Raw genomic sequence first — 26,859 nt, forward strand, 5'->3', positions numbered from 1 at the left:
TTTTTTACCTTTTCTATATTAAGGGCAATCATGAATTCATACCCAATATGTAGGGACAGTCTAGTAAAAATGTAATTTTCATGATTAAGATAGGGCACACAATTTTTATCATCAAATTTGCTTTGTTCTATTGGTATTCTTTGTTGAAAGCTAAAACTAGGTAGGCTCATATGCTAATTTCTAAGCCCTTGAAGGCTGCCTCTAATCTCAGTGTATTTTGACAGTTTTTTTTACAGCTAGACAGCGCTACGTTATGTTTGCCCTATAGATAATGTGCTCACTCCTGTGGAGTTACATAGGAGTCAGCAAGTTAGGGAGCAGTTTGCAGAGGCTTAGATACAAGGGAATCAAAAAGGTAAAATGTATATTAATATAATCATGTTGGTTATGCAAAACTGGGGAATGGTTAATAAAGGGATTACTATCACCTAGATTACGAGTCTTGCGTTAGCCTTAAAAAGCACCGTTGAGAGGTACCAACGCTACTTTTTCCTAACGCTGGTATTACAAGTCTTGAAATGACAGGCTCACCGCTCACTTTTTTGGCCAGAGTCATTAATACCGCAAATCCACTTACGTAAATTGTGTATCCTATATTTTCAATGGGACTTGCATAACGCAGGTATTACGCGTCTGCAAAAAAGTGAGCGGTACAGCCTCTCCTATCAAGACTGGTACCGCATTTAAAAGTCAGTAGTTAAGAGTTTTATGGGCTAACGCCGTAACATAAAACTCTTAACTAAAGTGCTAAAAAGTACACTAACACCCATAAACTACCTATTAACCCCTAAACTGAGGCCCCCCACATCGCAAACACAAAAAACAATTTTTAACCCCTAATCTGCTGAACCGGACATTGCCGCCACTATAAAATATGTATTAACCCCTAAACCGCCGCCCACCCGCATCACAAACACTAGTTAAATTTTATTAACCCCTAATCTGCCATCCCTAACATCGCCGACACCTACCTACAGTTATTAACCCCTAATCTGCCGCCCCCAACGTCGCCGCAACTATATTAAATGTATTAAGCCCTAAATCTAAGTCTAACCCTAACACCCCCTAACTTAAATATAATTTTAATAAATCTAAATAAAATTACTACAATTCACTAAATTATTCCTATTTAAAACTAAATACTTACCTATAAAATAAACCCTAAGATAGCTACAATATAACTAATAGTTACATTGTAGCTATCTTAGGGTTTATTTTTATTTTACAGGCAACTTTGTATTTATTTTAACTAGGTAGAATAGTTACTAAATAGTTATTAACTATTTAATAGCTACCTAGTTAAAATAAATTCAAATTTACCTGTAAAATAATTCCTAACCTAAGTTACAATTACGCCTAATACTACACTATAATTAAATAAATTACCTAAACTAACTACAATTAAATACAATTGAAAAAAATTATCTAAAGTACGAAAACCCCCCACTAAATTACAGAAAATAATAAAATAATTACAAGTTTTTGAAACTAATTACACCTAATCTAATCCCCCTAATAAAATAAAAAAGCCCCCCAAAATAATAAAAAGCCCTACCCTATACTAAATTACAAATAGCCCTTAAAAGGGCCTTTTGCGGGGCATTGCCCCAAAGTAATCAGCTCTATTACCTGTAAAAAAAAAACAATACCCCCCCAACATTAAAACCCACCACCCACACACCCAACCCTACTCTAAAAACCCACCCAATCCCCCCTTAATAAAACCTAACACTAACCCCTTGAAGATCACCCTACCTTGAGAAGTCTTCACCCAGCTGGGCTGAAGTCCTCAACGAAGCCGGGCGAAGTGGCACTCCATTGGGGCAGAAGTCTTCATCCAGGCGGTATCTTCTATCTTCATCCATCCGGCGAGGAGCGGGTCCATCTTCAAGACATCCGACGCAGAGCATCCTCTTCTGGCGATGTCTTCAAACAGAATGAATGTTCCTTTAAATGACGTCATCCAAGATGGCGTCCCTTGAATTCTGATTGGCTGATAGAATTCTATCAGCCAATCGGAATTAAGGTAGAAAAAAATCATATTGGCTGATGCAATCAGCCAATAGGATTGAAGTTCAATCCTATTGTCTGATTGGATCAGCCAATAAGATTTTTTCTACCTTAATTCCGATTGGCTGATATAATTCTATCAGACAATTGGAATTCAAGGGACGCCATCTTGGATGACATCATTTAAAGGAACATTCATTCTGTTTAAAGAGGATGCTTCGCGTCGGATATCTTGAAGATGGACCCACTCCTCGCCGGATGGATGAAGATAGAAGGTGCCGCCTGTATGAAGACTTCTGCCCGTCTGGAGGACTTCGGCCTGCTGGGTGAAGACTTCGTTGAGGACTTCGGCCTGCTGGGTGAAGACTTCTCAAGGTAGGGTGATCTTCAAGGGGTTGGTGTTAGGTTTCATTAAGGGGGTATTGGATGGGTTTTAGAGTAGGGTTGGGTGTGTGGGTGGTGGGTTTTAATGTTAGGGGGGTATTGTATTTTTTTTTTACAGGTAATAGAGCTAATTACTTTGGGGCAATGCCCCGCAAAAGGCCCTTTTAAGGGCTATTTGTAATTTTTTATAGGGTAGGGCTTTTTATTATTTTGGGTTTTTTTTTTATTTTATTAGGGGGATTAGATTAGGTGTAATTAGTTTAAAAAACTTGTAATTATTTTATTATTTAGTGGGGTTTTTTCGTACTTTAGATAATTTGTTTTAATTGTATTTAATTGTAGTTAGTTTAGGTAATTAATTTAATTATAGTGTAGTGTTAGGTGTAATTGTAACTTAGGTTAGGATTTATTTTACAGGTAAATTTGTCTTTATTTTAACTAGGTAGCTATTAAATAGTTAATAACTATTTAATAACTATTCTACCTAGTTAAAATAAATACAAAGTTGCCTGTAAAATAAAAATAAAACCTAAGCTAGATACAATGTAACTATTAGTTATATTGTAGCTATCTTAGGGTTTATTTTATAGGTAAGTAATTAGTTTTAAATAGGAATAATTTAGTGAATGATAGTAATATTTATTTATATTGATTTAAATTATATTTAAGTTAGGGGGGTTAGGGTTAGACTTAGGTTTAGGGGTTAATAACTTTATTATAGTAGCAGCGACGTTGTGGGCGGCATATTAGGGGTTAATAAATGTAGTTAGGTTGCAGAGACATTGGGGCGGCAGATTAGGGATTAATAAATAAAATGTAGGTTGCTGCGATGTTGGGGGCAGCAGATTAGGGGTTCATACGTATAATGTAGGTGGCGGCGGTGTCTGGAGCAGCAGGTTAGGGGTTAATAATATAATGCAGGTGTCGGTGATGTCGGGGGCGGCAGATTAGGGGTTAATAAATTTAATATTAGGGGTGTTTAGACTCGGGGTTCATGTTAGGGTGTTAGGTGTAGACATAAATTATATTTCCCCATAGGAATCAATGGGGCTGCGTTAGGAGCTTTACGCTGCTTTTTTGCAGGTGTTAGGTTTTTTTTCAGCCGCCTCTCCCCCATTGATTCCTATGGGAAAACCGTGCACAAGCACGTTTTGCCAGCTTACCGCTAACGTAAGCAGCGCTGGTATTGAGGTGAGATGTGGAGCTAAATTTTGCTCTACGCTCACTTTTTTGCAGCTAACGCCAGGTTTGTAAAGGCCCGTAATACCAGCGTTACTGTAGGTGAGCGGTAAGGAAAAACTGCTCGTTAGAAACGCACAGCCTTACCGACAAAACATGTAATCTAGGCGTATCTTTTTAAATGATAACAATTCTGGAGTAGACTGTCCCTTTAAACAATAGCAATTCTAGAGTATACTGTCCCTCTAAAAATCTTACATGACCAAAAAAAAGAGAATTTGTAAAGATAAGAAAATCAACCTTTTTATTTTTTTCTATTCTGTTCAATTATTTACATTGTAATAGTGATTTTTTTTTTTTTTTTTAAAGGACTTTAAAAATCTTTTACTTTTGTTTAAAACTTTTTTCCAACACTCTCTAGGACAGTGTTTTTCAACCAGTGTGCCGTGGCACACTAGTATGCCGCGAAAGATCCTCAGGTGTGCCGCGGCAGACTGACAACAGTGCGGGGGTGTCCCTCTTTCAAATTTTGAAATATTGGGAGGTATGTGACAGGCTCATCAGGCATCATTTACAACCATGACATTGACATTCATTCACAGACAATCATTATAATTGTTTGTGAATGAATGTCAATATGTCATGTATAGTTTGAAGGAGGCATGGCATGACAGCACAGTACAGTGTTTGTGTGTATGTGTATATATATATATATATCCTGTATTAGGCTACAATGTGTGATTTTGTAAAATTTTGGGATGGTGGTGTGCCACAGGATTTTTTAATGTAAAAAAGTGTGCCACGGTAAAAAAAAGGTTGCAAATCACTGCTCTAGGAGACCAAAAGCAAATTCTGTAACCTGCGAATGCTGAAAATCAGATTGTTTAGGAAATATGCAGCATTTAGCAAATCTCAATGAAAGATTTAACTTATTGGCCATTCTATAGAGTGAGGAAAAAAAGTAAAATTTGTACACAAAAGCAAGAAGTGTTGTTTTTCACTCAAAGCTTTGTACATGTTGTTAATTTGTAAAGCAGACCGTGCCCAGATTAAATGACATTTACTCTTTAGTTTGCAGCACATGTAACCCTTCTAAATCATAAGGTAACAACAAAAAGCTCTTCTTTATATCGGATACCTAGACTTGCCTTTCAAGGGATATTAGAGGAAGGTCGGTACAGATTAGTCCTTTTTATTCTTGTCAGAACTGAGCAGCTTCCAAATGAGAGAGCTCCGTAAAGTGAATTGAATGTTATGAGAGGTTCTGTTGTGCCAAGGACTTTACAATGGAAAAACTTATTCTGCAAAACTAGCTATATGACCTGAAATGACACATGCAAAAGCAAAAGGTCTGATGATGAACATGGCATGTCCTGTGTAAATATGGGAGCTAATAAAAACATGTGTATTGTGTAATGCATCTTTGTTTGTTAGTGAGTAATCTTGCTGATGCATATATGATATGTTGTGAAAGCCAATAAACAAATTGTAAAGAGATAACGAGGCACATTAATTGATTAAAAGAGCAGTGCAGTAAGTAGTAAACTGTGAAATGGCTTATACTTTTGTTCCTTTAAAAAAATCTATACTGGCAGAAATACAAGTATTTAATGCTTCTAAAATTATTGCCAGCTGGCACCAATTTTTTTTTAAAATTAAATATATTTATTATATAGTCCAATATATACTTCTGAGCTCTTATTTTCATTAATGTGATATTCGCATGGGTGTTCAGTTGGTATTTACTAACATGAGAGTCAGGGATATAGCAGGTTGGAAAAACTCTTCAGACAAGAGAAATATTTGGATTAATTGTGTTGCTCATTGCCATTTTAAATCTGTACAGTTAAAGGGACATGAAACTCAAAAATGTACTTTCATGACTCAGGCAGAGCATACAACTTCATCTTTTGTTATCCTTTGTTGAAGGGACAGGGATGCATTACTGGGAGCTAGCTAAACATATGTGGTGAGCCAATGAAAAGAGGCATATATGTGCAGCCACTAGTCAGTAGCTGTCTCCCAGTAGTGCATTGTTGCTCCTGAGTATACCTAGGTATGCTTTTCAACAAAGGATACAAAGATAACAAAGCAAATTAGATAATAGAAGTAAATTGTAACATTGTTTAAAACTATCGACTAGATTTAGAGTTTTGTTGGTAACAACCCGCATAGCTAATGCTGGCTTTTTTTCCCCTGCACCTTTTAAATACCGCTGGTATTTAGAGTTCACAGAAGGGCTGCGTTAGGCTCCAAAAAAGGAGCGTAGAGCATAATTTACCGCCACTGCAACTCTCAATACCAGCGGTGCTTACGGACGCGGCCAGCTTCAAAAACGTGCTCATGCACGATATCCCCATAGGAAACAATGGGGCAGTTTGAGCTGAAAAAAAACCTAACACCTGCAAAAAAGCAGCGTTCAGCTCCTAACGCAGCCCCTTTGTTTCCTATGGGGAAACACTTCCTAAGTCTGCACCTAACACCCTAACATGTACCCCGAGTCTAAACGCCCCTAACCTTACACTTATTAACCCCTAATCTGCTGCCCCCGGTATCACTGACACCTGCATATTTTTTTTAACCCCTAATCTGCCGCTCCGTACACCGCCGCCACCTACGTTATACTTATGTACCCCTAATCTGCTGCCCCTAACACAGCCGAACCCTATATTATATTTATTAACCCCTAATCTGCCGCCCCCAACGTCGCCTCCACCTACCTACAATTATTAACCCCTAATCTGCCGACCGGACCACACCGCTACTATAATAAATGTATTAACCCCTAAAGCTAAGTCTAACCCTAACACTAACACCCCCCTAAGTTAAATATAATTTAAATCTAACAAAATAAATTAACTCTTATTAAATAAATTATTCCTATTTAAAGCTAAATACTTACCTGTAAAATAAACCCTAATATAGCTACAATATAAATAATAATTATATTGTAGCTATTTTAGGATTAATATTTATTTTACAGGCAACGTTGTAATTATTTTAACCAGGTACAATAGCTATTAAATAGTTAATAACTATTTATTAGCTACCTAGTTAAAATAATTACAAAGTTACCTGTAAAATAAATCCTAACCTAAGCTACAATTAAACCTAACACTACACTATCAATAAATTAATTACATAAACTACCTACAATTATCTACAATTAAACCTAACACTACACTATCAATAAATTAATTACATAAAATACCTACAATTAAATACAATTAAATAAACTAACTAAAGTACATAAAATAAAAAAAGAACTAAGTTACAAAAAATAAAAAAATGATTTACAAACATTAGAAAAAGATTACAACAATTTTAAGCTAATTACACCTACTCTAAGCCCCCTAATAAAATAACAAAGCCCCCCAAAATAAAAAAATGCCCTACCCTATTCTAAAATTAAAATAGAAAAGCTCTTTTACCTTATCAGCCCTTAAAAGAGCCTTTTGCGGGGCATGCCCCAAAGAATTCAGCTCTTTTGCCTGGAAAAAAAACATACAATACCCCCCCCAACATTACAACCCACCACCCACATACCCCTAATCTAACCCAAACCCCCCTTAAATAAACCTAACACTAAGCCCCTGAACATCATCCTACCTTATCTTCACCACGCCGGGTATCACTGATCGGTCCAGGCTTCGAAGTCTTCATCCAAGCCCAAGCGGGGGCTGAAGAGGTCCATGATCCGGCTGAAGTCTTGGCCCAAGCGGTGGCTGAAGAGGTCCATGATCCAGCTGAAGTCTTCATCCAAGTGGGAGCTGAAGAGGTCCATGATCCGGCTGAAGTCTTCTATCAAGCGGCATCTTCAATCTTCTTTCTTCCGGATCCATCTTCATCCCGCCGACGCGGAACATTCTTCTTCACCGACGACTTCATGACGAATGACGGTTCCTTTAAGGGACGTCATCCAAGATGGCGTCCCTCGAATTCCGATTGGCTGCTAGGATTCAGCCAATCTAAATTAAGGTAGGAAAATTCGGATTGGCTGATTGAATCAGCCAATCAGATTCAAGTTCAATCCAATTGGCTGTTTGGATCAGCCAATCAGATTGAGCTCGCATTCTATTGGCTGTTCCGATCAGCCAATAGAATGCGAGCTCAATTTGATTGGCTGATCCAATCAGCCAATCGGATTGAACTTGAATCTGATTGGCTGATTCAATCAGCCAATCAGAATTTTCCTACCTTAATTCCGATTGGCTGATAGAATCCTATCAGCCAATCGGAATTCGAGGGACGCCATCTTGGATGACGTCCCTTAAAGGAACCGTCATTCGTCGGGAAGTCGTCGGTGAAGAAGGATGTTAAGTGTCGGCGGGATGAAGATGGATCCGGAAGAAAGAAGATTGAAGATGCTGCTTGATAGAAGACTTCAGCCGGATCATGGACCTCTTCAGCTCCAGCTTGGATGAAGACTTCAGTCGGATCATTGACTTCTTCAGCCCATGCTTGGGCCAAGACTTCAGCCGGATCATGGACCTCTTCAGCCCCTGCTTGGGCTTGGATGAAGACTTCGGAGCCTGGACCGATTGGTGATACCCGGCGTGGTGAAGATAAGGTAGGATGATCTTCAGGGGCTTAGTGTTAGGTTTATTTAAGGGGGGTTTGGGATCGATTAGGGGTATGTTGGTGGTGGGTTGTAATGTTGGGGGGTATTGTATGTTATGTTTTACAGACAAAAGAGCTGTTTTCTTTGGAGCATGCCCCGCAAAAGGCCCTTTTAAGGGCTGGTAAGGTAAGGCTTTTTATGTTATTTTATTAGGGGGCTTAGAGTAGGTTCAGCAAAAACAAATGAGGTGCACAGGCAGCCGGTGGTAAGGTCAAGTTTCTTTATTGCAATTAAAAATCTTTGTCCCAACAGGGATATAGGATTCTCAAGCTGTGCAGTAGATGGAGATAGCTTCACTTCAGTGACTATCTGCTGACATGTTTCGGCAATTAAGCCGTAATCGTAGCTGCAGTCTCAGGTGAGCACCAGTCCTATATACTGGTTCCTGTTACCTGATTGGTTAAAAATGATTAAAACCATACCTGAAGTGAAGCTAGATCCAGCTCTTCTCATGTTAAATACAACAGGATAACATTTGTCCCATTTCAAAAATATGATAGATACAATCATTTGTGAATTCTAAACTTAAACAATCAACCGTATGTAAATGAAATAAGCTAAAGAGTAGGTGTAATTAGCTTAAAATTGTTGTAATCTTTTTCTAATGTTTGTAAATTATTTTTTTATTTTTTGTAACTTAGTTCTTTTTTTATTTTTTGTCCTTTAGTTAGTTTATTTAATTGTATTTATTTGTAGGTATTTTATGTAATTAATTTATTGATAGTGTAGTGTTAGGTTTAATTGTAACTTAGGTTAGGATTTATTTTACAGGTAATTTTGTAATTATTTTAACTAGGTAGCTATTAAATAGTTATTAACTATTTAATAGCTATTGTACCTGGTTAAAATAAATACAAAGTTGCCTGTAAAATAAATATTACTCCTAAAATAGCTACAATATAATAATAATTTATATTGTAGCAATATAAGGGTTTATTTTACAGGTAAGTATTTAGCTTTAATTAGGATTAATTTATTTAATAAGAGTTAATTTATTTCGTAAGATAAAAATTATATTTAATTGAAGAAAATAATTATATTTAACTTAGGGGGGTGTTAGTGTTAGACTTGGCTTTAGGGGTTAATACATTTAATAGAGTAGCGGTGAGGTCCGGTCGGCAGATTAGGGGTTAATACTTGAAGTTAGGTGTCGGTGATGTTAGGGAGGGCAGATTAGGGGTTAATACTATTTATTATAGGGTTAGTGAGGCGGATTAGGGGTTAATAACTTTAATAGAGTAGCGGTGAGGTCCGGTCGGTAGATTAGGGGTTAATAATTGTAGGTAAGTTAGCAGCGACGTTGGTGGCGGCAGATTAGGGCTTAATAAATATAATATAGGGGTCGGCAGTGTTAGGGGCAGCAGATTAGGGGTACATAGGGATAACGTAGGTGGCGGCGGTGTGCGGTCGGCAGATTAGCGGTTAAAAAAATGTAATAAAGTGGCGGCGATGTGGGGGGACCTCGGTTTAGGGGTACATAGGTAGTTTATGGGTGTTAGTGTTTAGAGCACAGTAGTTAAGAGCTTTATGAACCGGCGTTAGCCCAGAAATCTCTTAACTCCTGGCTTTTCTCTGCGGCTGGAGTTTTGTCGTTAGATTTCTAACGCTCACTTCAGCCACGACTCTAAATACCAGCGTTAGAAAGATCCCATTGAAAAGATATGATACGCAAATGGCGTAGGGGGATCTGCGGTATGGAAAAGTCACGGCTGGAAAGTGAGCGTTAGACCCTTTTCTGACTGACTCTAAATACCAGCGGTAGCCCAAAACCAGCGTTAGGAGCCTCTAACGCTGGTTTTGACGGCTAACGCCAAACTCTAAATCTAGGCGTATATGTTCTGTCTGACTAATGAAATAAAAAAGAACATTCTGTTTCATCTCTCTTTATGTGCTAATATTTTCCATATACTGTGTGCATACAAAATATTTTGCAACCCACATTTTCTACAGTATCTAATTATTTTTTAGAGGATTCCACCTTTGAAACCAATTTTAAAAACAGTAAAATTAAGTGTTAGTGTTAAAGTACTTTAAAGCTACTTGTGTAAAATATGATTAATACAAACTGATTTTTACATAAGAGCCTAATACCGGGCGTCAAAATGGCATCAACTGACCAGTCAGGCAGGTGCCCCACTTGAACAAATGGGTCCCTAGTCAATTTACCACTTACACTTTGTAAATATCCAGTCCTGACAACACTGTATCCTGTTGTAGCAGTATGATAGGGCCAGATTCTCAAAACTCTCCTCCCCCATGAAATCATTTAAAAAACCTCATTGTATTCTTTAAGAAAAGTGTCAGAAACTGGAAGTCCTAGGGACAGGTGATCAAACTCCCCAGCAGGGTGAGAAATCATGCAAAATGGTTGCATTTTTAAAATGTTATATTTTAATATAGGAGTGTCTTCACATACAGAACATTGAATAGAGAGATAAACACCTCTCAAGCTAAAACCTGCATTTCTAGAATTCTCTAAGGAACCTCCCAGTAAGTACAAACAAGACTTCTTAAATAACCTCACTAGGCCAGAAAGCTTTAGAAAATCAGGCCCCCCCACACCTGTGTTGTATTCCGGAAGTGGGAGGAGCAGTGTGAGGAGGAGGAGGTGTGAGACGCGTGAAACCGGTGTCCTGGAGGAGTCTAAGATACCCGGCACCACCGCCACTGTGTTTATACGGCCATTGGTGAGGAGAGATACCCGGCACCCGGCCTGGTGCTGCAAAAGACATGGCAGCAGACACTGGAATCCCCGCTCAGCCATTCAGCCCATTCGCTGGGGCTACAGCTTGTAAACAGGAGTAAACAAGCATCTACTGTTATTATACTGTTATTACCCCAGGTCAAGGCTACAGACGATTCTACGGTAGCCACACTTGGCGGGAAGAATTACTGTGAACAGAGGCAGCTTGTACGGAGGCACAGCAGACTCACAACAGAGGCGCTCCCAGGACCCCAAAGCGGCCTGTGCTGGGGAGCTGTGGGTCATGCTGCATCGCTCCAGTTCAGACTGCTAGGGATAGGAGTATATTGCCAGTATTCAGGTGCCGAAGGAAGCTGGGAAATCGTATGCAAAAGTGACAAAGTACCAGAGACAACATATCTCCGTGGAAATCAGACTACAGATGCTGTGGCCATAGGTCGAGTCTTACAGAGGAGCAGATAAGTACTCTTTCCTTTGGATATCGTATTGTTTGGCTGACTTTTTTTTGGTGCTTCTTGAATAAGGGAGAAGTGGAAAAAAAAAAAGTGAGGCAAAGAGCAAGGACAGCTTAAAAGTAAATTATTGGGACTTCCCTATACTGCCTTACTATAAAAGTAACTTAAAACTTCTCACAAAAGAGGGACTGTTTGTGACACACCAAGTAATAGAGACACTTTCTCATGGTCTAACTAGTCCCTATTATAAGGAATCAATATAAGGTGTTATGTCCTACTAGGTAGGAGAGAGGAAAGTAAAATTTGGCTGAAGCTTAAGCCAAGAATACCTATTTATTGGGGTATTGTATATTCTTGTTCTTTCTTTGTTTCGGAATATAGGTAAAGACTTTATGTAGAAGAATTTATGATGTGTATTTTTTTCCTCCTATAAACGCTCAAATTATGATGATATATGTGGAGCAGAGAAAGTGTCTCAGATTTTAGGTAGCAGGTGTAATCTCTAGCAGTAATTTTGGTATGGGAATCGTTTATACAGGGAGTGCAGAATTATTAGGCAAGTTGTATTTTTGAGGATTCATTTTATTATTGAACAACAACCATGTTCTCAATGAACCCAAAAACTCATTAATATCAAAGCTGAATAGTTTTGGAAGTAGTTTTTAGTTTGTTTTTAGTTATAGCTATTTTAGGGGGATATCTGTGTGTGCAGGTGACTATTACTGTGCATAATTATTAGGCAACTTAACAAAAAACAAATATATACCCATTTCAATTATTTATTTTTACCAGTGAAACCAATATAACATCTCAACATTCACAAATATACATTTCTGACATTCAAAAACAAAACAAAAACAAATCAGTGACCAATATAGCCACCTTTATTTGCAAGGACACTCAAAAGCCTGCCATCCATGGATTCTGTCAGTGTTTTGATCTGTTCACCATCAACATTGCGTGCAGCAGCAACCACAGCCTCCCAGACACTGTTCAGAGAGGTGTACTGTTTTCCCTCCTTGTAAATCTCACATTTGATGATGGACCACAGGTTCTCAATGGGGTTCAGATCAGGTGAACAAGGAGGCCATGTCATTAGATTTTCTTCTTTTATACCCTTTCTTGCCAGCCACGCTGTGGAGTACTTGGACGCGTGTGATGGAGCATTGTCCTGCATGAAAATCATGTTTTTCTTGAAGGATGCAGACTTCTTCCTGTACCACTGCTTGAAGAAGGTGTCTTCCAGAAACTGGCAGTAGGACTGGGAGTTGAGCTTGACTCCATCCTCAACCCGAAAAGGCCCCACAAGCTCATCTTTGATGATACCAGCCCAAACCAGTACTCCACCTCCACCTTGCTGGCGTCTGAGTCGGACTGGAGCTCTCTGCCCTTTACCAATCCAGCCACGGGCCCATCTATCTGGCCCATCAAGACTCACTCTCATTTCATCAGTCCATAAAACCTTAGAAAAATCAGTCTTGAGATATTTCTTGGCCCAGTCTTGACGTTTCAGCTTGTGTGTCTTGTTCAGTGGTGGTCGTCTTTCAGCCTTTCTTACCTTGGCCATGTCTCTGAGTATTGCACACCTTGTGCTCTTGGGCACTCCAGTGATGTTGCAGCTCTGAAATATGGCCAAACTGGTGGCAAGTGGCATCTTGGCAGCTGCACGCTTGACTTTTCTCAGTTCATGGGCAGTTATTTTGCGCCTTGGTTTTTCCACACGCTTCTTGCGACCCTGTTGACTATTTTGAATGAAACGCTTGATTGTTCGATGATCACGCTTCAGAAGCTTTGCAATTTTAAGAGTGCTGCATCCCTCTGCAAGATATCTCACTATTTTTGACTTTTCTGAGCCTGTCAAGTCCTTCTTTTGACCCATTTTGCCAAAGGAAAGGAAGTTGCCTAATAATTATGCACACCTGATATAGGGTGTTGATGTCATTAGACCACACCCCTTCTCATTACAGAGATGCACATCACCTAATATGCTTAATTGGTAGTAGGCTTTCGAGCCTATACAGCTTGGAGTAAGACAACATGCATAAAGAGGATGATGTGGTCAAAATACTCATTTGCCTAATAATTCTGCACTCCCTGTATGTATTTAAGCAAAAGATTTACTTCTAGCGATGTGATATGCAAGGGATATTAAATGCCTGGATACTAGGTGGATATTAGGTGTTGTTTATGCAAAAATTATATTTGACTTATTAATTCCATATCCATTTTAGAAAGTTAAACTTAATAAGCCAGGTTAAGTGAATGCTATCCATGTTAAGTATATCTCAATACAAACAGTCAAATACTGAATATACCTTGCTAAATAGAACCATTGGAATAGGTGGGGTATTATTTAAACAACTGTTTGAATTTTTGCTGAAATAAATTTTAGAAGATTTTGGGATCTATCTACAGCAAAAGTACAGGTAACAGCCACAAACACCAGTAGTGAGCTGTGGAACTCCAAGTGGTTCACTAGTGTAATAACTGGAGCAGGAGCCAACTTTTAGCTGAGATTAAGCTACTATTTCATGTTTAATTAGCGTTATCACAAAGTATTAGTGTTATAGTCTGTCATAATTGAATCTAAACTTGAAGCTGGATTTTGATCAGTTATTTTTTGGAATCTGTATATTCCTGAGTGTTAAGAAATAACTTGATTTAGGTGTTTTGTTTCTGTTTTTTAAATTGAGAGTATTAGGCTAAAGGTTCTAAAAGTGATTGGTGGGCAAAGCTAAACTATCTTTTTAAGTGCTAGAGATTAAAGGGGGAACATCACTATAATAACTTGTTAAGTTACGGTAGAACGTTTTTTTGTTTTGTTTTTTTTTTACACTCTGCAACTAAATCACTGCTTACTCTTTACACTGCTAGGGGTATTTACCCCTCCCATCACTCCCTTTTTTTTTTTTTTTTTTTACACTCTGCACTTAACTAAATCACTATTCACACTTTACACTACTAGGGGTATTTACCCCTCCTATCACTTTTTTTTTCACTCTGCACTTAACTAAATCACTACTCACACTCCACACTGCTAGGGGTATTTACCCCTCCTATCACTTTTTTTTCCTCTTTTGTACACCTTGCACCCCTTTCCTTTATAAATTCAGTCAATGGATAGATTTTTAGTTAATTCCAAAAATATTGGAGAAAATATGCCACCCAAACAACTTAAAGAGAGAAAGCCTCCGAGCAGTATTGGTACTTTAGATATGGAACATAGGGATAAAAGCCCTAATAGAAGTCAGGTTATCAATACAGAAAGCTTAGTGAAACAAATTTCTGATATTGTTATGCCACAATTTGATAATATAAAGAAAGAATTAGTCTCACTATCTAATGAAGTTAAGCAGTTTGCCAATAGACTTGCTGATATGGAAAATAGGATATCTGATATCGACAGCCTACAATTTAGTCAACAGTCTAATCTTGATTCTCAAGCAAAACTAATCCACACTCTGCAAATGCGAATAGATGATTTAGAAGACAGGTCCAGAAGAAACAATTTAAAATTTGTTGGTATACCAGAATCTCAGGAATATTCGAATATTATGGAATTAATTTCCGTTACTATACCTAAAGCATTGGGGTTTCCCGTAGAGCAACTCCCACTAAATATTGAAAGAGCGCATAGGGTAGGGTCAGTTAAAAAAGATCCTTTGTACGTCCAAAAGAGACCAATTATAGCTAGATTTTTAAATTTTCAGGACAAGCACAAACTTCTCTTACTATATCGCAAAGCTATTCCATTTGTATTTAAGAATAATCAGATATTAATGTTCCAAGACTTTTCTTCAGAGACTATAAACAAGAGAAGGGAGATGTCACCTTTGTGTACACAGGTAATCGAGTTAGGGATAAAAGCCACAATGATTTACCCAGCGAGACTTAAAATCTGGCAGAACTCTGAGGTTTTATTCATAGACAACATTGAAGAAGCTAGACAATATATTAAAAATGCCAAGGAACAACAAAGTTTAGAATCATAATAAAAGACGGGTAATCAGAGAGTACAACAAGCTGATATTATATATGTGTGACTTAATGCGTGTGCAGTATGTGTGTGTGTGTGTTTTTTGTTTTTTCTCTCCTCCCTCCCGCCTCACTCTTACAGTTTATGTTGGCTATTTTTTAGTGTCAAGAAAATATCTATTCTTTTAGGGATAAATGAAAAATTCAGTTAAAATTTTGTCGTGGATTGTGGGGGGTATAACCTCACCTATTAAAAGAAAGAGAATAGTATATCAACTTAAAAAATCTGCCCCAGATATAGTTCTCCTACAAGAAACACATTTGAATGAACATGAAGTTGCTAAACTAAAAATGGGATGGATTGGTGAGGTAGTAGCAGCCCCGGCAGTTGGTAGGAAAAGAGGTGTGGCCTGTCTTCTTAACAAAAAATTGGAATATGAGATCAAAACATATTTAATAGATAAAGAAGGCAGGCATACAATACTTAATGTGTCTACTCAAGGTCGTAACTTTTGTATTTGTAACATCTATGCCCCGAATGAATTTTGTCCTACCTTTTGGAAGGATCTCTTTACTAAACTTTTAGATTTTATAGATGTCGAACTGATAGTTGGAGGTGATTTTAATAGTGTATTTAACCCATATTTGGACCGTTTGAAATGCTCTCAAATAAATAGATACCGAAAAGAAGCAGAAAGCTTAGAAACATTTGCCAAGAGTTTGAAATTAAAAGATGTTTGGAGACTTCAGCATCCAGATGAGAGAGCATTGCGAATCTAAATCGCATCAAAATTTTTCACGAATAGATATATTTTTAATTAGTGAATCCCTTCTGTGTGCTGAAATTATGACAGACATCGCCAACATAGTGATCTCAGACAATGCAATTATCTCATTAATAATTAAACAAGATACTGTTAGACAAAACAAAAGAGTAGGGTTCTACTTCCCCTCATACCTTATCTCTAATATTAAATTAAGGTGCTGGATGCATTCTAAATGGAGGGAATATCTTCATTTTAATAAGTGTTATCTTCCAAAAATTGAAATTTTCTGGGAGACTGTAAAGGCCTTTTTTAGAGGCCAAATTAAAGCATATATGATAGCAAGAAGAAAGGCATTGTCTAGAAGGGAAGTCCAATTAGCAAATCAGCTAAAAAATAAATATGCAAAATATTTAGAAAATTCAAATAAGCTTAATTGGTCTAAGTATCAGAGAGCTAAAACAGAGAGAGAAGCCTTTCTTAACCAACAATTATCAAAGTCTGATATAAATAATTATGCAAGATTTAATAGATTCTCACCAAAATTAGCTAAGTCTTTAGTGAATCTAGTCAAAAGCAAAAAAATAAATAACTTTATTGGAGCTATTAAGGTTAAGGATAAAATATATACCTCCCCTAATGATATATTAGCACATTTTCATAGGTTCTTCCAAACAATATACTCCCCTGAGAAAATTGATTTAGAAGCAAAAGAAATTTTTTGGAAAAACAGTAAAATCCCCAAGATCAACGATGAACAGCGTGAAGTCTTAAATAAAGAGATCTTGAAGGAGGAAATAGCAGCAGTAATCAATAAATCTCCAAATGGTAAAGCCCCAGGCCCAGATTCAATTCCAATTGAATTTTATAAGATACTGCAGGAGGATGTTGTCCATGTTCTGGAAAGACTATATAACAGTTCTTTTGTTGATAATATTAAACCTTCTAAATACTTTGCAACAGCAAATATTGTATTAATACATAAAAAAGATAAGGACATAGCCTCTTTGAAAGAGGCACTTTTGGAAATCAAAGCTTACGGAGCTGCTTCGAATTTCCTACTGAATCCCTTGAAATCTGAAATTATAAATATCACGGAGCACCCGGACTGCTTCGCCGCTTCCACGGCGGGATGCCCGTTAAAGGTGGCCAGGCAGAGTATAAAATACTTGGGCATCACTATCACACCTCGCGCTCCTGAAATAGTCAACCTAAATTATAAATGAATATGCGACGAAGTCCTTAGAGATTTGTCTAATTGGAAAAAGAAAAACATTTCTTGGATGGGTCGTATAGGAGTAGTTAAAATGAATCTACTGCCAAGAATACTTTACATCATGCAGACAGTCCCGTCAGTCGCGGCCTCTCATAATCTTCAGCGTATTCAATCGGGTATTGAGGCATATATATGGAATGGGATAAGACCCAGAGTTAGGAGATCCACATTGTACCTACCTAGAGATAGGGGCGGACTTGGAGTCCCACTCCTGAGAGAATACCAAACTGCCATTTTTCTCCAGGGGGTGGTGGAATGGAGTCATAATTCTTGTAACAAACTCTGGATCCAAATTGACAATGAGATCCTGCAGCGAGGAAATGTGGGGGCCCTGGCCTGGATAGCAGCTGAAAACCGCCCGGCTTCTGTCACACAGTACCCAATGATCTCTGACACCCTAAAGATCTGGGATAAGGTGCTGAGCGAAAATACATACATCTCAACTACTATCTCACCAAACATACCTATAAGGGAAAACCCTGATTTGGGGTTGGAACTCCCAAAACGCGTTGAGGGTGAAACTTACACACTAGCTGAGACAGCTTTCTCTAACATTCTCCAACATAATAAAATCAAAGCCCAAGCTGAACTAGTCGAATGGGACCGGACCATCTTTGCATCCTGATTCAGAGTGGCTCAAGTCACTCACTACTTCGACACTTGTAAAGATCGCGGGGCTCTGATAAGACACAGAACACCCTTCGAACTGTTGTGCACTGTACAGCAGACACCGGTTCATTTAATCTCTCATATATATCGACTCTTACTGAGCAAAGGAGGAACCGTCCTCCCAGCATTTACCTCTGCCTGGCAAACGGAGCTTGGGTTGGAAATACCCACTAAGGATTGGTTAAAGATCTTTAGGAAGACAAAAAAGCATCTATTTCAGCACGTATCCAGGAAGCGCACTATAAGCTAATAAGCAGATGGTACTTGACGCCCCAAAGATTGCTAAAGATTTATCCTCACAAAGGTGGGGGTTGCTGGAGAGATTGTGGAGGGGAGGGATCTCTCCTCCACATATGGTGGACATGTCCACATATACAGCCTTTCTGGGAGGAGGTGTTGGGGTAAATGAGCAAAGTCCTTAAAACCATTATCCCTCCTAAGCCAACATATCTGATATACAATGAGCTACCTAAAATCATTGGAGTAGACAGACATCTACTTTTCATGCTAATGCTGAACGGCGCCAAAGGGCTTATCCCAGCGCATTGGAGAAGTCCTCAGATTCCAACGGTTCTGGAGTGGAAACATAGAGTTGGGAACCTACTTAGATTGGAGCGTTACCATTTTCTTAAAACTGGAAGATTGGCTACACATGAGATGATGACACTGACATGGGAGGGAAAGGGATTTTGATTCTTTTAAACCATAAGTGATCTTTGCCTATTCTCCCATTCCTCCTCGTTCCCCCCCCCTTTTTTTTTTTTTTTTTTCCTCTCTCCCTTTCTATTATACCACATCTCCCTTTCTCTCTCTATTCTACTCTACTCTGTCCAACTCCCGTCACTCTGGACGGGTGGAGACATCAGGCCTTATGTTACCTTCAGTAGTATGAAGCAAGCTTACTGAAGACATATCTATCCTCATATGTTTAAGCACCTGTTGTCAAATTCCTAAGTTTATGGATTGTTTGATTATATGGATCTTTTAGTTCTACGAACACTCTGTTTGTAGAAACAAGCTCAAGACCTATGGACTAACTTGGCAAAGGACCTATTTCACTCATGCAATCTTATTTGATATAATTGTTTTTTGATGATTTAAGTGACTGGTTCTCATTATCACTAAACACTCAGAGACTTCTGCACTCTTCTCAGAACCATTTTGTATAGCCTCAACAAAATATGTATGTCTATATATATGACTGTATGCCAACCATGTTAACACTCAATAAAGCTTGTTTGAAATTTAAAAAAAAAAAAAAAAAAAAAGATAAGGACATAGAATCTATGGATGCATATAGCCCAATCTCCCTACTAAACGTTGATTATAAAATTGCTGCAAGTATAATGGCGAATAGACTGAAAAAAATTATAGGGGAAATTATACATACAGATCAAACTGGATTTATTCCAGATAGGACTTCTCAGAAAAATATAAGAACTGCTATGTTCCTATTGGAACAAGCAAGATGGGTAAAGAATAATAATAAAACAAAGAACAATCTAGACTTTGCCTTGTTAACGGTAGATGCTGAAAAGGCTTTTGACTGTATCACGTGGGACCATCTCTTTACAGCGCTGAATAGTTTTGGGATAGTGGGTAATTTTAATAATTACATTAAACTAATTTATCAAGACCCTATCTCTTATATTAATATAAACGGTCTAAGCTCCCGAGGTTTAACACTTCAAAAAGGAACAAGGCAAGGCTGTCCGCTATCACCATTACTCTTCAATATTTCACTAGCCATACTCTTCACCACTGGCCATTTGCTGCAGGGATAGATTGGAAAGGGTGTTATTGGGGAATAAAAAAAATGTGCTTTCTATGTACACGGACGATATCCTCTTTTATATATCTAATTCTAGGGTTAACATACCACGTATTATGGACATAATCGGGGAATACAGTAAATTTTCAGTATATAAAATTAACTTAAATAAGTCGGAGATCCTTTGGATTATCAAAAAAAAAAAAGAATAGCCTACTGGATAATACGTTCAAAGTAGCATTGGGGAAAATCAAGTATTTAGGGATAATATTATCGAAGAACTTAGAGGATTGGTATAGCCTAAACTACACACCTGTATGGCAGAAATGTATTGATAACTTGAAAAACTGGGCTAAACTACCTCTTTCCCTTTCAGCTAAAGTACTTCTTATTAAAATGATGATTTTCGCAAAAATTCGATTTCTTATGCAAAACATACCAGTCTTTATTGGGGCAAAAGACGTTCAAAAATTTAATTCACAATGTACTCTATTCTTTTGGGGGAGTAGCAAGCCACGCATGGGATTGAAGAAGCTATTTTATCTGAGAGCCGATGCGGGGCTCGCCCTGCCTAACTTAAAAGTGTATAATTGTGTATGCCTAGCAAAAACGGCTTTAGATTGGTTAACAGGGGCAGAATATATATCTAATTATCCAGATGAGGAGATAGCAATATCGCCACTCTCTCTTAGAGCATTACTACATTCTCCAGTATTAAAACCAGCGGAGAGGTCCAATTTTAAATATACAGTACATAATATAATCCTAGCCTGGAAAAAGATATGTCAAACACTGCAAATAGATTACAAGATATCACAATATCTGCCTATAAGGGGGATTCCACATTTTTTAAGTTGAATGGAATCATATATATTCTGTGAGTGGGCTCAGAAAGGATTAATCTGGGTTAATCAACTAATTGATACACAGACTAACAGGGTTAAACTCTTTGATTTGTTGGTCAAAGAATTTAAGTTGGAGAATAAACAATTTTTTGCCTACTTACAAATCCGACATTTTATTGACACAAACAAACTAGCAGAGTTTAACCCAACTAATCTGAGAAATATTGACATGATTATCAATATTTATCGGGCAGTGAATAATTCCATATCCTTCTTATATAGAAGTATTATGTCCTTAGAAGCTGAAGACAAATTCCTAATGTTATTTACTAAATGGCGCAGAGACATTAGTAATTTAAGTATTGACCATTTTGCTACTGATCTCAGAGTATTTGCAAGAAATTTAATTTAGAGAGTCCCATATTAAATTATTGAATAGAGCGTATCTGACTCCGTCCTCCATGTCAAGATGGAAGAATGCAAAAGTTATGAAATGTATGAGATGTAGTTCTTTAGATGCGGACTTGTTACATGTTTTTTATTCCTGTCCTAAAGAAGAAAGAGCAAGTTATATTTCTTATACAAGAGAAAGAGGTACAAAATAAACATCTAGCTAATATGGCAATTTTGGTTGCGAGACAACTAATTCTAAGAAATTGGAAAGCGAATAAAGCACCAAGTATAGCTACATTTATAAAAAAACATGTCTATTCAACTAGCGTTGGATATTAAAGATCCGCTGATTTTTCTAGAGAGTAAACTGAAAAAAATTAATGATGAAATGGGATAAATTTCTATTGTCACATTCGTGGGAGATACAAAAACAAATTATAGCCCCATTACAGGATTCTCAGGCTTTTCAACAGTTAATTTTGTTAAATAAATATCATCACTTGGCCGAATGTCCGAACTAGGGGAGTGGGGACGGGGTGGGGAGGGGGAGGAAAGAGAATTTTTATTTTTTTTGTTTTATGTTGCTATTTTTGTTTTAGTTATGATGCTGTTGTTTGTTTGTGTGGTTGGTATGTCTGATTTGTTATGAGTTAGATATAGGATAATAAAGAGGAGGGGTACACACCAAAATGCAAGGTGGAAATTTAGGGTGGTATATGACTCCCAAAAACCTACTTCAGAGAAGAGAATGTGATAGGATAGTTGAAAGCTGAATAGCTGATCAACAGATCTTGACAGCATCAGATAGAGCTTTAGATTGTATTAGTAATAAAGCTTAGTTGGGTAAATGATAATTTAAAGGAGAGGTTAACTGAGTGTATTTTGATTTTTTTTCCCTCTATATCCAATTATGTTCAGGAAACACCCTGTGAGGTGAAAGGTAAGCCCGATTGAGAGGCTGTCTTTTATTTTTTCTGCTTTGCCCTATATGCCATATTTTTCGACATCCTATGTGGTAAATTGTAAACCCGTATAGGGGATGGGTTAGGTGGATTTTTTTTTCGCACCCTGTGTGGTGTAATGTTAGCCTTTGAAAGTGTGTATTGTTTTTCTTTTTGTATATCAATAAAAAAAATTTGTGTGAAAAAAAAAGATAATCAGGCACCTAGAGAGATGTAGCCTTCTTCCTGCAAAACATATCCCTGGAATGCCAAATATCACAGGAGAGTGTGACGATCACAGGGAAGCTTCTGGTGCGGATAAACATGCTCAGTCTGATGCACAAACAGAAAGAAACAATTAATTTGATGGAGAAACATCAACAATTTGCTTTATTAAGAACAGGAACATCTCATTTTAACTAAATCTTTAAAGGGACACTGAACCCATTTTTTTCTTTCATGATTCAGATAGAGCATGCAATTTTAAGCAACTTTCTAATTTACTCCAATTATCAATTTTTCTTCATTCTCTTGGTATCTTTATTTGAAAAGCAAGAATGTAAGTTTAGAAGCCGGCACATTTTTGGTTCACAACCTAGGTTGTTCTTGCTGATTGGTGGATAAATTCACCCACCAGTAAGTGCTGTCCAGTGTTCTGAACCAAAAATTGTCTGGCTCCTTAGCTTAGATGCCTTATTTTTCAAATAAAGATAGCAAGAGAAATAAGAAAAAATAATAATAGGAGTAAATTAGAAAGTTGCTTAAAATTGTATGTTCTATCTAAATCACGAAATAAAACAATTTGGGTTCATTATCCCTTTAATACATTTTGAAATATTAGGGCTGATCACAATCCTTAAGAAAAATGTATATAATGTTATTCTACAGAAATACCCATTAACCCCTTAACGACATGCGTTGTACATGGTACGTCGCACACAACCTGGTCTTTAAAGACCAGCGACGTACCCTGTACGACGTTGGGGTTGAAAGCGTCTGGAAGCGATCCTGATCCGGTTATTGCTGTGTTGCCTCGATATCGAGGCATCACTGCAATAACATTTTACCCCATCCGATGCAGAGAGAGCCACTCTGTGGCCCTCTCTGCACCGGACATCGATGGCCCACAATCGTTGGTGGGTGGGAGCTGACGTGGGAGGTGGGTGGGCGGCCATCGGTGCATTACGTAATGCAGAGGTGGGCAGGATCGTGGGCGGGATCGCTGTGGGCGCGCACGGACGCGCACGCGTGCACGGGGGGAGGCGGACGGGCGCATGCACGGGGAGGGAGCGGGTGGGAACTATTACACTATGGAACAGATTTTGTTTATATTTAGAGGGAGAGAGGGGGTATGTAAAATGTAAAATATATAATCTAAGTGATCTGGGAGGGGGTGGGGGTTTAGTCTTGGGGGGAAAGCTACACTACAGAAAAGTGGGGGGAAAAGATAAAAAATATATCTTTTTTTGTAAACTGGGTACTGGCAGACAGCTGCCAGTACCCAAGATGGCTCCCAATAATGTAGAGGGGGAGGGTTAGATAGCTGTTTAGGGGGGATCAGGGAGGTTTGGGGCTAAGGGGGATCCTACACAGCAGTATATGTAAATATGCTAAAAAAAATAATAATAAAAAAAAAAGATACCTTTTATTTTAGTACTGGCAGACTTTCTGCCAGTACTTAAAATGGCGGGGACAATTGTGGGGTGGGGGAGGGAAGAAAGCTGTTTGGGAGGGATCAGGGGGTCTGATGTGTTAGGTGGGAGGCTGATCTCTACACTAAAGCTAACATTAACCCTGCAAGTTCCCTACAAGATCCCTAATTAACCCCTTCACTGCTAGACATAATACACGTGTGATGTGCAGCGGCATTTAGCAGCCTTCTAATTACCAAAAAACATCGGCAAAACCATATATGTCTGCTATTTCTGAACAAAGGGGATCCCAGAGAAGCATTTACAACCATTTGTGCCATAATTGCACAAGCTGTTTGTAAATAATTTCAGTGAGAAACCTAAAATTGCGCAAAAATTTACGTTTTTTTAAAATTTGATCGCATTTGGCAGGTGAAATGGTGGCATTAAATATACCAAAATGGGCCTAGATCAATACTTTGGGTTGTCTACTACAATACACTAAAGCTTAAATTAACTCTACAAGCTCCCTACATGCTCCCTAATTAACCCCTTCACTGCTGGGCTTAAAACACGTGTGGTGCGCAGTGGCATTTAGCAGCCTTCTAATTGCCAAAAAGCAACACCAAAGCCATATAAGTCTGCTATTTCTGAATAAAGGGAATCCCAGAGAAGCATTTACAACCATGTATGCCATAATTGCACAAGTTGTTTGTAAATAATTTCTGTGAGAAACCTAAAGTTTGTCAAAAAATTTGTGAAAAATTTAACAATTTTTTTTATTTGATTGCATTTGGCGGTGAAATGGTGGCATGAAATATACCAAAATGGGCCTAGATCAATACTTTGGAATGTCTTCTAAAAAAATATATACATGTCAAGGGATATTCAGGGATTCCTGACAGATATCAGGGTTCCAATGTAACTAGCGCTCATTTTGAAAAAAGTGGTTTTGAAATAGCAAAGTGCTACTTGTATTTATTGCCCTATAACTTGCAAAAAAAGCAAAGAACATGTTAACATTGGCTATTTCTAAACTCAGGACAAAATTTAGAAACTATTTAGCATGGTTGTTTTTTGGTAATTGTAGATGTGTAACAGATTTTGGGGGTCAAAGTTAGAAAAAGTGTGTTTTTTTCCATTTTTTCCTCATATTTTATAATTTTTTTAATAATAAATTATAAGATATGATGAAAATAATGGTATCTTTAGAAAGCCCATTTAGTGGCGAAAAAAACGGTATATAATATGTGTGGGTACAGTAAATGAGTAAGAGGAAAATTACAGCTAAACACAAACACTGCAGAAATGCAAAAATAGCCCTGCTCCTTAACCCCTTAATGACCGAGGACGTGCAGGGTACGTCCTCAGAAAAAAGGCAGTTAATGCCTGAGAACGTACCCTGCACGTCCTCGGTGTGGAAAGCAGCTGGAAGCGATCCTGCTCGCTTCCAGCTGCTTTCCGGTTATTGCAGTGATGCCTCGATATGGAGGCATCCTGCAATAACCTTAGATGGCCATCCGATGCAGAGAGAGCCACTCTGTGGCCCTCTCTGCACCGGACATCGATGGCCGGTATCGTTGGTGGGTGGGAGCCGGTGTGGGAGGTGGGTGGCAGCCATCGATGGCCCTGGTCATGTGGAGGGGGGCGGGATCGTGGGCGTGCAAGTCCGGGCGCACGCGGGGGCGCGCGCACGTTCACGAGGGGGCGCGCGCCGGGGCAGGGACCAGGTGGGGACCGCTGCACTACAGAAAAAAATGTGTCCCAAAATAAAAGTGGGACCAGTAATTTTTTAAAAAAAACCTTATTCGTTATTTAGGTGGTGGGGGTTGGTCCGTGGGGGGGGGGGGGAAGCTACACTACAGAAAAAATAAAAAAAATAAAAAAGAAATAAACATTTGATTGTGCAAAATGGGTACTGGCAGACAGCTGCCAGTACCCAAGATGGCCCCCAATAAGGCAGAGGGGGAGGCTTAGAGAGCTGTTTTGGGGGGGATCAGGGAGGTTGGGGGCTAAGGGGGGATCCTAAACACAGCATATGTAAATATGTTGTTGTTTTTTTTCTTTAAAAAAAAAAACTTTTATTTTAGTACTGGCAGACTTTCTGCCAGTACTTAAGATGGCGGGGACAATAGTGGGGTGGGGGAGGGAAGGGAGCTGTTTGGGAGGGATCAGGGGGTGGGATGTGTCAGGTGGGAGGCTGAACTCTACACTAAAGCTAAAATTAACCCTGCAAGCTCCCTACACACTACCTAATTAACCCCTTCACTGCTAGCCATAATACACGTGTGATGCGCAGCAGCATTTAGCGACTTTCTAATTACCAAAAAGCAACACCAAAGTCATATATGTCTGCTATTTCTGAACAAAGGGCATCCCAGAGAAGCATTTACAACCATTTGTGCCATAATTGCACAAGCTGTTTGTAAATAATTTCAGTGAGAAACCTAAAATTGTGAAAAAATTAACGTTTTTTTTAATTTGATTGCATTTGGCGGTGAAATGGTGGCATGAAATATACCAAAATGGGCCTATATCAATACTTGGGGTTGTCTACTACACTACACTAAAGCTAAAATTAACCCTAGAAGCTCCCTACATGCTCCCTAATTAACCCCTTCACTGCTGGGCATAATACGCGTATTTTGCGCAGGGGCATTTAGCAGCCTTCTAATTACCAAAAAGCAAAGCCAAAGCCATATATGTCTGCTATTTCTGAACAAAGGGGATCCCAGAGAAGCATTTACAACCATTTATGCTATAATTGCATAAGTTGTTTGTAAATAATTTCAGTGAGAAACCTAAAGTTTGTGAAAATATTTGTGAAAAAGTGAAAAAAAATTTTTATTTGATCGCATTTGGCGGTGAAATTGTGGCATGAAATATACCAAAATGGGCCTAGATCAATACTTTGGGATGTCTTCTAAAAAAAAATATATACATGTCAATGGATATTCAGGGATTCCTGAAAGATATTAGTGTTCCAATGTAACTAGCGCTAATTTTGAAAAAAAGTGGTTTGGAAATAGCAAAGTGCTACTTGTATTTATGGCCCTATAACTTGCAAAAAAAGCAAAGAACATGTAAACATTGGGTATTTCTAAACTCAGGACAAAATTTAGAAACTATTTAGCATGGGTGTTTTTTGGTGGTTGTAGATGTGTAACAGATTTTGGGGGTCAAAGTTAGAAAAAGTGTGTTTTTTTCCATTTTTTCCTCATATTTTATAATGTTTTTTATA

The sequence above is a fragment of the Bombina bombina genome, chromosome 5 (assembly GCF_027579735.1).
Source record: "Bombina bombina isolate aBomBom1 chromosome 5, aBomBom1.pri, whole genome shotgun sequence".
Taxonomy (NCBI): domain Eukaryota; kingdom Metazoa; phylum Chordata; class Amphibia; order Anura; family Bombinatoridae; genus Bombina; species Bombina bombina.